Below are 12,529 nucleotides of genomic sequence, written 5' to 3'. Positions count from 1 at the left end.
CTCAGTCTCTCCATCTGTTCAGAAGACATTGTACTACGGGGTCCACTCTGGCCCTTCAGGGTCACACTTCTAGCACTCTGCTCCTGACTTTGGTCATCTGGGTTCTATCACACCGGAGGCCCAGCCAGGACAGAAATCTGGCGTCCTGGCACCAGGTCCTGCTGTGGGGCAGGGAGGCTGGAAACCCTCCTGCCAGGCAGATCTTGCCCCATCCTAATCCCCTGATTTGCTCCCGGCTGGCCTCTCAGCAAACACAGGGCCCGCCAGCGTCTAGGGGCTTGTCACCCTGTTAGCGGATTTGTTCCCAGAGATGGCTCAGTTAATTGGCCCTTTATGTGGGGATCAGGGCGTATTTGCTCAGGGTTCCCTGAGCGGAGGCAGCAGCTCAGCCCACGGGCAAGGCTCTTCCTAATCCCTGACATCTGGGTTTGGAGGCTGGACAAATAAAAGGATCACCCTCCTGTCCAGGACTCCCCTGGCTTGCATCCGCTGTCCCACTTCTACACCTCACCTCTCTGGGCACTGTCTTTCGTCTCCTCACCTTTGTGTCTTGTTTCTGCTCTTTCCTTCATTGGCTCCCTTTTTATTTTATTTATTTATTTTAATTTGAAAGGTAGATAGATAGATAATAGATAGATAGATAGATAGATAGATAGATAGATAGATAGATAATGAAAGCCAGAACCAGAGTGAGCGAGCGAGCGAGCGAGCAAGCGTGAGTTCCCATTTTCTGGTTCTCCACAAATGCCCAAACAGCTAAGGCTGAGTCAGCTGAAGTTAGCCGTCCAGAATTCAATCTGGGTCTTCCACGTAGGTACAGGAACTCAAGTACTTGTCATCACCTACTACATTCCAGGGTGCACATTATCAGGAAGTTGGAATGGGGAGTGGAGTTGGAACTAAAACTCAGGCACTCCAGTATCCCAAGTGGCATTTTAGCCACTGCACCAAACACCTGCTTCTAGAATACTCTCCTTTTAAACCAACTCTAATCTAATGCCAAAGAGAGATGCATACTTAAGGGAGGTGAAAAAGGAACACGTACCTCCCACCACTCCTCAGTTCCCTCCTCTCCCTCCTCCCCTCCATAGTCCCCAAAGTCCCTAGATCCCCGGGTCTGGCAGAGGGTAGAGCAGGGTGAACAGAGAAGGCCCAATGAGGTCGCAGCCTCCAGCTCTGCTGTAGCCTTCCCCTCTCCTTCCCCTCCTTACTTAAGGTCCCTTCTGCCCCTTTTCACCAAAAAGCAGTTTCTGGAGAGCATTTACTTTCTCCTCCTCCCAATACCAAGACAATTCTTTCGTGGCTACCTTTTGCTTACAGGGGAAAGAAAACTCACCACGTTGATCTCCCCATCCTAACCTGTGAACTGCACGTTTTTTGCCCAGCACCTAGAACCCGGAGTAGGAGCACTGTCACTGGGGTGCCTTATCCCCGGTCTGTTCAGTGGATTTGTAAGCTTCCACCTTAGGCTGCAGAAAGACAGTTAAGTTCAGGGTCCCCGCCTTCTGCCACCTTAGTAGCCTACTTCTTTCCCAGGTTTTAACAATCATACATACAGCCTGGCCTTTAGTAAGGGCAGGGAAGAGACTTTGAGGGGAGTTAGCAGAAAGAAGAGTAGCAGGAGGCAGGGAGAATGAGGGGCATTAATTTGTGGAGGTAGAGAGTAGGATTCTGATAGGGTTATGGCATCTGATTCTGACGGGAAGCAGCTTGTGCATATGTACAAGGGGGGAAGTGGGGGAGTAGCTACCCCAGGCTAACTTCATTGGCCTGGTGCCAGCACCTGGGCCAGAGAATGTGGCTGGGAATGTTCAGTGACCAAGGGGCCATATGTGGAAGCCCCTTGGTAGCCCAAGGCTTGTGTGCCAGCTGGTAGTGGCTGAAGCTGCTGGCATGTAACTGCCCAGGGAGGGCAGTCTGGGGACAGCCCCAGCCTCACACTGATTGCTGCCACTGTCTCCCCCCAATGCACACACATACACAACACCCAGTCCATTTGCATCCCCCCAGAGTCTGCCACCTCCCATCACTCTCTCTGCCTGGACCCCTTCGCTGGGTACTAATATACATTGAACATATGTGTGTGTGTGTGTGTATTGGGGGGGGGGAGTGGGGGAGGACCAAGGAACTAACAGCTGCCCCACCACCACTACTCTGCCTGTGAATGGCCCAGCAGGGCTGCAGGCTTCAGAGTGATGATGCCAGGGGGCAGTGACCCAGGCGGCCAAGGGCCAGAGGGCCAAACAGGAGGGGGGAGCAGAGAGCAAAGAGCAAGCACCCAGCTGGAAGGCAGACAGCAGGAGCCTGCCCCTGGCAGGAGCCAGAGTTTGTTGCCTGGATCCCTGTAGCTGCTGAGATAATAAGCCGAGGCCCCCTGCCCAGGAGTACCCTCTCCCCACAGGGTTCCAATGGAGGAGCCACAGGGAGATGCTTGCAACACACTGCACCGAGTCCAGAAGTCTGGACGCAGCCAGGCGGAAACATCTACATCCCGGTACAGATGTAACAAAGGCTAGGGAGAACAAATGCTTTACTCAGATCCTTTTATAAAACTAAGGACAGAGCCAGCGCTCCATAAATGTGAAGTGACTTCTTTAAATTTCTCCAAAAATGAAATTCAAAGATAAATTAATTTTGGTGCCCATAAAAACCCTTGAAATTCATGCATAGGTTTTTTTCATAATACACATTTTCACAGACGTTTTGAAGACCCCCTTCTATGTTAGTGAATTCACCTGACGGCAAAGCTGCTCCTCCCAGCTTCCCACTCACCCCACTGGTCTGCTCCTCTGTCTCTGTTTCTCTTCCTGTGTTGGGACTGCGCCTCAAACTAGGTGCCTTAAAACCACAGAAAATCGGCCTCTCACTTCTAGAGGCTGGAACTATGAGAAGGTGTTAACTGGGCCATGCTTGCTTGCTCTCTCCAAGGTCTCCAAGGGAGGCTCCTGCTATGCAGATTCCAGCTGCTGGTAGCTGCAGGCAAGCCTTGGCTTTCCTCAGGTTGTAGGTGCATCACTCCCTGCTCAGCTGTGTCTTTGCCTGGCCTCCGTCCTTCTGTGCGTCTCGTGTCTCTGTGATCTCTTCTTTAAGGCCACCAGTCACTGGATCAGGGCCCACCTCAATCCAGTGTGACCACACCTGCGAAGACCCGGTTTCCAAAGCAGACCACATTCTAAAGTTCTGGCTGCACATGAACTTGGGGGCGGGGAAAGGACAATATTCAACTCGCTACATCTCCTTTTCTGTCTCCTCCCTCCCTTCCCCGCTCTTTTATCCCTACTGCTCTGCTGGGTTTCCTGTTTTGCTAGTTTAAAAAATATTTATATTAATTTATACCTAATACATGTTCAAACAAAAATATCCAAGCTGTATAAGATGAAAATCTAAGTTCATCCATCATTAAGTACTTCTTCATCCTGCAGACCCACTCACCTGGGGTAGCTACTGATGAGCTCCTGTTTATCCTTTCAGATATTTTTAAAAAGCAGGGCCGGCGCCATGGCTCACTTGGCTAATCCTCCGCCTTTGGCGCCGAAATCCCACATGGGCGCCGGGTTCTAGTCCCGGTTGCTCCTCTTCCAGTCCAGCTCTCTGCTGTGGCCTGGGAAGGCAGTGGAGGATGGCCCAAGTGCTTGGGCGCCTGAACTGCATGGGAGACCAGGAGGAAGCACCTGGCTCCTGGCTCCGGATCAGCATAGCTCTGGCCATAGCAGCCATTTGGGGGGTGAACCAACGGAAGGAAGACCTTTCTCTCTGTTTCTCCCTCTCACTGTTGGTAACTCTACCTGTCAAAAAAAAAAAAAAAAAAAAAAAAGCAAGCATATGAGAGGGGCCAGCGCTGTGGCGCAGTGGGTTAATACCCTGGCCTGAAGTGCCAGCATCCCATACGGGCACCAGTTCGAGACCTGGCTGCTCCACTTCTGATCCAGCTCTCTGCTGTGGCCTGGGAAAACAGTAGAAGATGGCCCAAGTCCTTGGGCCCCTGCACACCCGAGGGAGACCCAGAAGAAGCTCCCAGCTCCTGGCTTCAGATCAGAGAAGCTCTGGCCATTGGGGCCAATTGGGGAATGAACCAGCAGATGGAAGACCTCTCTCTCTCTCTCTCTCTCTCTCTCTGTAATGCCGACTTTCAAATAAACAAATAAATAAGTCTTTAAAAAAAGCATATGAGAGTACTTCAAATTGGATTAAAGGATATTTAGCTTTGTACTTTGCAAGAAATACCTACTTTCTACTCCCACCCCAGGGACAGGTATTTAGCCTAGCAGTTAAGATGCCAGCATTGGAGGCCAGAGCTGTGATGTAGTGGGTAAAGCTGCAACCTGCAGTGCCAGCATCCCATATGGGCACTGGTTTGAGTCCTGGCTGCTCTGCTTCCAATCCAGCTCTCTGCTATGGCCTGGGAAAGCAGTAGAAGAAGGCTCAAGTCCTTGGGCCCCTGCATCCACAAGGGAGACCCAGAAGAAGCTCCTGGCTCCTGGCTCTAGATCAGCTCAGATCCAGCCATTGCAGCCATTTGGGGAGTGGACAGCAGATAGAAGGTTTCTCTCTCCCTCTCTGTAACTGCCTTTTAAATAAATAAATAAATCTTAAAAAAAAAAAGATGCCAGCACTTGGGAGGTGTTGTAACACAGAGGGTTAAGCTGGTGCCTGTGACGCTGGCATCCCATATTGGAGCACCAGTTCAAGTCTCTGCTGCTCCACTTCCAATCCAGCTCCCTGGTAACATGCCTGACAGAACAGTGGAAGATGGCCCAAGTACGTGGGCCCTTACCACCATGTAGGAGACCAGGACGAAGTTCCTGGCTCCTGGCTTCGACTGGGTTTTCATCCATTTGGGGAGTGAACCAGTGGATGGAAGAGCTCTTTTTCTTTCTGTTTCTCTCCTTCTCTCTGTCACTCTGCCTTTCAAATAAAGGTAAATAAATAATTCTTTAAAAAAATGCCAACAGTCCATATAGGAGTACCCAAGTTCAATACTCATCTCTTGCTCCTAACTGTAGCTTTCTAATCTGCTAATGCAGATCCTGGGAGGCAGATGCCATGGTCCAAGTGATTGAGTTCCTGATGCCCATGTGGGAATTTCTGGCTTCTAGCTTAGGTCTGGCCCAGTCCTAGTTATTGTGAGCATTAGGGGAATGAACTAGTAGAAAAGAGCGTTCTCTCTCTCTCTCTCTCTCTCTCTCTCTCTGTCTCAAATAAACAAATAAGAATTTTTAAAAGATAAGTTTGGGTCCAGCATTGTGGCATAACAGGTTAAGCCACTGCCTGCAATGCCAGCATCTCAAATGGGCACTGGTTCAAGTCCTGGCTGCTCTGCTTCCAATCCAGCTTGCTGCTAATGTGCCTGGGAAAGCAGCAGAAGATGGCCCAAGTCTCTGGGCCCCTGCACCCGTAAGGGAGACATGGCTCCTGACTCCCGGTTTCTGCCTGGCCCAGTCCCAGGCCATTGCAGCAATTTGGGGAATGAAGCAGTGGACAGATGCACGTGCTCTCTCTCTCAATTTCATTCTGCTTTTCAAACAAATAAATCTTAAAAATTAAAATAAATAAAATATAAGTTTATTTTGTTGCATAATGAAATCTGTACACACTTTATTCACACAAAGATACCTTCTGCATGCACTTTTTGAAGTAACCTCATATAGGAGGATACATATGCTCATACATATGAACAAAAAAAAACACAAGTATGACCATATTATTTTTACTGTTCCACATCCTGCCTTTTAAAAACATATCAATATATTTGGGGCACCCCTTCATAGTAGAAGATGTGTCTGCCTATTTTACTTTATTGATTGCCTGATAGTCCATGTCATAGATTTCTCATACATTTATAGCCAGTTCTCTATGTACAAAAATTAAAGTTATTTCCAGATTTTTATTTTACAAATAGTGCTATAAACAAATATCTTAAACATATGTCTGTGCAAAAATTATCTACAGGATACATTCTTAGAAGTGAGATGATAGAGTCAAATGATTGTTAACAATAACTAATGTTTTTTTGCGTGGCTCTATTCATTCATTCACTCAATAGACATTCACCAGGTAGTTACTCTGTGCCAGACACAGCTATTCAAGTGCAGGCTACCGGGAGCAAGAAAGATGGACAGGGAGCAAGTACCGAGCACTTTGCAGGCGTAATCTCACTTAATGCTCACAAGAACTCCATGAGGTAGGTACGACTATTTTTTTTTTTTTTTTTTTTTTTTTGGACAGGCCTAGTTAGACAGTAAGAGAGAGAGAGACAGAGAGAAAAATCTTCCTTCCGTTGGTTCACCCACAACAAATGGCCACTACGGCCAGCGCTGCGCTGATCCGAAGCCAGGAGCCAGGTGCTTCCTCCTAGTCTCCCATGCGGGTGCAGGGCCTAGGCAGTTGGGCCATTCTCCACTGCACTCCTGGGCCACAGCACAGAGCTGGACTGGAAGAGGAGCAACCAGGACAGAACCGGCGCCCCAAGCGGGACTAGAACCCGGGGTGCCGGAGCCGTAGGCAGAGGATTAGCCTAGTGAGCTGTGGCACCGGTAGTACTACTTCTTAATATCTCCATTTTTTAGATGGGAAAAATGAATCTAAGAAAGAATAGGAAAAAAGGTGACTTTACTTAAGTAAACTGCCCAAAATTACATATCAAGAAGTACATGCATTTAAAATTCTCATAGATATTGCCAAATTGGCCTCCAAAACATTGCCACCATTAACAGCTCCTCAATAGTGTATGAGTGGGGCTGGCGCTGTGGCACAGTGGTTAAAGCCCTGGCCTGCATCTCCGGCATCCCATATGGGTGCCAGTTTGAATTCTGGCTGGTCCACCTCTGATCCATCTCCCTGCTAATGCAGCTGGGAAAGCAGCAGAAGATGGCCCAAGTCCTTGGGTCCCTGCACCCACATAGGAGACCGGGAAGAAGCTCTTCCTGACTGCTGGCTTCAGATCAGCCAGGCACTGGAGGCCATTTGGGGAGTGAATCAGTGGGTGGAAGACCTCTCTTCTTTCTATCTCTGTATCTCTTTCAAATAAAATAAATCTTTTAAAAAAAGTATGAGTAGGCCAGCGCCATGGCTTAACAAGCTAATCCTCTGCCTTGCGGCGCCGGCACACCGGGTTCTAGTCCCGGTTGGGGCGCCGGATTCTATCCCGGTTGCCCCTCTTCCAGGCCAGCTCTCTGCTATGGCCCGGGAAGGCAGTGGAGGATGGCCTTGGGCCCTGCACCCGTATGGGAGACCAGGAGAAGCACCTGGCTCCTGGCTTCGGATCAGCGCGATGCGCCGGCCGCAGTGGCCATTGGAGGGTGAACCAACGGCAAAAAGGAAGACCTTTCTTTCTGTCTCTCTCTCTCACTATCCACTCTGCCTGTCAAAAAAAAAAAAAAAAAAAAAGTATGAGTACTCATGTTTGTTCATCATAACCAAATACATTTTATACACAGTTTTACAATGTAATAACTGAAATATAATACCCACATATTTAATTCAGAGTGAATTTAAGCATATTTTCATGTTTATTGGCCACTTATTTTTCAGGATTTGTTCTCTTGTGTCTTTGGGGAAATTTTACTATTTTTCATATATATGCTACAATCTTCTTTCGGTTTGCCATTCAACTTTTGACTTTGAAATATGTTGCCAGATATTTGAAAATAAAGTCAAATGTATCAGTGGATTCCATTATACCTTTTGCTTGTATGCCATGCTTAGAAAAAGCCTTTCTCATAACAAGATTGAAAAAAAAAAATCCTGACTTTCTTCTAATAACTCTAGGTCTTACATCTTTGATGTTAAAGATAAAATTTCCCCACAGAGATAAGTAGCTGTCCATCTCTTTCTCTATTCTCATATGCTGTGTTCCTGTGTGAATAGGAATCTCTCTTCTGTTAGTTGATCTGTATGTTAATTCCCATGACAGCACTTAATTATCCAATTAGTACAGCTTTGCAGTATATTTTACCATCTGATAGTTTCCTTTCATTACTCTTATATTTAGACTTTCTCTGGCTATTCTTGAATCTGTTCTTTAGAAAACCTTAAATATACATATTTTAAGCTTTGAGAAAAACCTTTTTGATATTTTTATTCAATGAAATTGAATTTAAGGATTAATTTCAGAGATTTTAAATCTTCATAATATTGATTATTTTCAAGGACAAAGTATTTGTTCACTAAATGGCATTTAGTGAACATCTACTACCCAAGCACTCTTTTAGGCACTGGGAATACATTAGTTATCAAAATAGACAAGAACTCTTGCTTTCCTGGAGCTTGCATTCAAAGAGATGATAGACAGTAAACAAATAACTATGCCAAATAGATAGTAGGTTAAATGGTGATAAGAGATCTTACTTGGTAGCGGTGGGAGAAGCTAATATTTAAATGGAATTCCCAGACAAGGCCTCATTGAGAAAATTATGTTTGACTAAAAACCTCCAGGAAATGAAGGAATGCACCATAGGGCTCTCTGAAGGAGGATTCCAGATGGAGGAATGGCAAATCCAAGGCCCTAAGATAGTGGCTTCACAAGTGAACTGAAGGAAGGGGAGTGAGGTCTGTATGGGTGGAGAGTAGAGTGAGAGGAGACATCGAGAGGCAGGTTACACAGAACCTTGCAGGACAAAAGGACTTCAGCTTTTTGAGTGGGACGGGAGTCACTGGAGACATTTGAACACAAGAGTAACGTAGTATGACGTTGTTAAATAGGATTTCTGACTGCTATGCAGCCATTTGGGAAGTGAACCAGCAGATGGAAGATTCTCTCTCTCTCTCTCTCTCTCTCTCTCTCTCTTTCTCTCTCTCTCTCTGTAAAGCTTAAAAAATAAATAAAGACTGCACACATGTGGCATGTGAGTATTGCTATAGCCTGAGTGCTGTCTACTATTGCAAGGTCTTTCCCACGACCCCCAACCCCCATGCCAGCCTCTCTGACCACCTGTACCCCACCACCAAACCACTTCCTGTCCTTGACCATATGGTACTCTTTGTATGTCTACACTTTGACCCTTGCTATTTCCTCTTCCTGAAATGCCTTGTCCCCTCCATTCTCCACTCTCTGAACTCTTTTTCACCTAGCAATCCAGCATTAGTCACCTCATAGTGAGTGACTCTCTTGGGTTGCACAGTCCTCCCGATCACTTGGGTTAGTCTCCTCTTGGGTAACTTGATATGTGGTGTTTTGATTATTTTCTTATACTTATTTAACTTCCCCCAAAGCTCCAACTTCCCCCTAAGAGCAAGAACTGTATCCTGGTGCCTAACATTCTGTGTGGTTTATGGTGGATGCTCATTTAATATTAATGAAGACGTGAACTATATAATACTTACTGTGAGCTGGTGCCACGGCTCACTAGGCTAATCCTCTGCCTTGCGGCACCAGCACACCGGGTTCTAGTCCCAGTCGGGGCACCGATCCTGTCCCGGTTGCTCCTCTTCCAGGCCAGCTCTCTGCTATGGCCCAGAAAGGCAGTGGAGGATGGCCCAAGTCCTTGGGCCCTGCACCCACCTGGCTCCTGCCATCGGATCAGCGCGGTGCGCCGGCCGCAGCGTGCTACTGCGGCGGCCATTGGAGGGTGAACCAACGGCAAAAGGAAGACCTTTCTCTCTGTCTCTCTCTCACTGTCCACTCTGCCTGTCAAAAATAAAAAATAAATAAATTAAAAAAATTTTAAAAAATACTTACTGTGAATTTACTGTTCTAAGCACTTTACATGAATTCACTCATTTAATTCTCCTAATAAGTCAAATATTAGGTACAATTCTTGCTTACATTTTATAGATGGGGAGATTTGGCACATAGTGGCTAAGTTACTTGTCCAAAATTACTTAGGCAGTGGAGGATCCAGGATTTAAACTTGGACTGATTCTACTAGATACTCAGTCTGCAGAGTATGGCACGTCCCTGGGAAAGACTTCCATTTGAGTGCAGCAGAAGGAAGACCCTGTGTACTCCCTCTCTAACACCCATGTTTTCTACTCTTACGTATAATCCTCATAACTGAATATCTTCTGTAATCCCATTGCTGAATGTAATCTACTAAGACCTCCAACTCTTTTTCTGTCAATCTGTTTTTAGTTTCTAAATCCCTTAGCCCATTGCATCTCTCCAAATTCAACATAAATTCTTTTTGTACTTCCTCTTTTCTGTAATTCTTGGCAGAAATCAACTCCGTTCTTTATTTCTCTCTCAATTTCTCTCCACTCTCTACCTTTCTCTTCTCTTCTCTGTAAGCTTAGGATCAGATTCACACAGGATGAGACCAATTAAAATCTTCAAATCCCCTACACCCTATGGAGTATGTTGCACTTTTCAATTAAAGAGGACTATTCCCTTGCCTCTGGTGATCTACACTCAAAGGAAAATGCTTTTGTGTTAAATACATGTGAGTATGTGAAAAATTTTCTGCCTGACATCACTGGGGTGTTATTGGCTGTTTTCTTGGTCCTTGTGTGTGTTTTCATGACTTTGTTTGCATTCTATTTTTTAATTAATTAATTTGAAAGGCAGAGAGAGAGAGAGAGAGAGAGAGATCTACCATCCTCTGCTTCATCCACCAAATGGTCACAACTGCCAGAACTGTGCTGATCCGAAGCCAGGAGCCTGGAGCTTCTTCCAGGTCTCCCATGTGGGTGCAGGGGCCCAAAGGCTTGGGTCATCTTCCACTGCTTTCCCAGGCCATGGCAGGGAGCAGGTTCAGAAGTGGAGCAGGTGAGACTCAAACAGGTACCCATATGGGATGCTGGCACCGCAAGCAGTGGCTTTACCTGCTGCACCACAGCGTCGATCCTTGCATTCTACTTTTAAAAATATATGTATTTGAAAGACAGAGTTATGGTGGGGGGAGAGAGAGAGATCTTCCATCCACTGGTTCACTCCCCAAATGACTGCAATGGTGCAATGGTTGGGGCTGCACCAGGCCAAATGCAGGAGCCAGGAACTCCATTCAAGTCTCCCACATGGATGGTAGGGGTCCAAGTACCTGGGGCTCCTCCTGCTCCCTTCCCAGGCCCATTAGCATTGAGCTGGATGGGAAGTGCAGCAGCTGGAACTTGAATCTGTGCCTCAATATGGGATGCCAGTGCCACAGGTGGCAGAGATTACCCCTGCACCACAACCCCAGCCCTTGCATTCTCTCTGAATACTGGACCTTGGATACTGGACCAGTGTCTGCAGGGATCTTTCTGCTCTGGGGTTCCTCCTTGCACCATCCCTCATTGATTTTTGGTTTCCAGTACCACAGGGGGCTCCTTTTAACTGTCTTCTCCTGGAGGCCGAGTCCTTCGCATTAAAGATGACTACAGGTTCTTTCTGGGCTCACACAGAGAAGCTCAGGCTGACCTGGGAAAGCCCAGACTTAGTGCGATCTCATTCCCCATCCACAAAACGAATAGAGACACAATCAGCTTTAGAGACATCCCCAGAAGTCACTATTCTGATGACTCATGGGAATCTACTCTTTTTTTCCTTCCTTATTTCATGCCCCTCCTCTTCTCTCCTGGTTCTTTCATGTCTCTCTCCCCTTCCATCTTCCCTACCCCCATCCTGCTGTCTGCTTGTTTTTTAAGCCTTACCTCCTAGGTCCTGATTGCATAATTCATAAATATGCAGCATTTCCTAGGAGCAACCTCTGAATGCTATTTTACCACCCAGTGCTGCTCCTCCATCTAATCAAAGATGGGCCTACACTCTTCTCAAGGCCCTCACCTTTGTCCCCTGAGCCCCATCCTCACCACCAGAATGGGAGGTTTATTTTCCTCTCCATGTTCTTAATCATTCTTCACTGTGACTTTGGAGCCCCTTATGGAATCCAACCTTGACAGTCTCAGAGAACCATGTCTCCAAATGTGAGTTTCCAAACATTCCATGAAGAGGTTTACCTATGCCAGGGCAAGAACTCCAGCATTAGAAAAGGGGAATGAAACACAGGAATGGATCTGGAGTTATGGCCCAGGTAGAAAAATGAGAAGTACTGTGCTTTGCACATAGAAGAGATTCAGTACATATTTTAGTTTCACTGAATGACTTCCTAATCGCACATGTAATGAAATGGAAAGCAAGATAAGCCAAAATATAAGCAATGGTTGAATCGGATGAAAGGGAATGTATGTAATGGATCAACTTTTTGCTCAATTTTAAACTATTTTGTTATCCTAATTAATAATGGAAAGTATAAAAAATTATTTATACAAGGTTCAACACAGGAGGGAGGGTGGGCAGGTTGTAGGTCAGGGGCTCTCCTTAGGACACGGAGGTCCCACTTGATGGTGGCCCAAGGCCAGGCTGCAGGCAAAATCTCCTTTCCCCTGTCCTTTTGTCCTCAGTTCTTTGTGTTAGGAAAAAGGAGGGAACAGAAAGGTAGGAATAGGGTGTAAATGAGGGAGTTCAGAAATGGTAGGTACTCTTGTTGGACATTCTAAGCAGATACCATCCAGGTTTGGCTCGAATCTTTCCAGAGACAGAGAGCTCACACTCAGTGGGGTTACCCTGTGCAAGGCAAGGCGGCTCCACCACAGCACTCTTGTCTGTGATGTCTGC

The sequence above is a fragment of the Lepus europaeus genome, chromosome 7 (genome assembly GCF_033115175.1).
Source record: "Lepus europaeus isolate LE1 chromosome 7, mLepTim1.pri, whole genome shotgun sequence".
NCBI classification, from domain to species: domain Eukaryota; kingdom Metazoa; phylum Chordata; class Mammalia; order Lagomorpha; family Leporidae; genus Lepus; species Lepus europaeus.
This window is presented reverse-complemented; position numbering follows the sequence as displayed.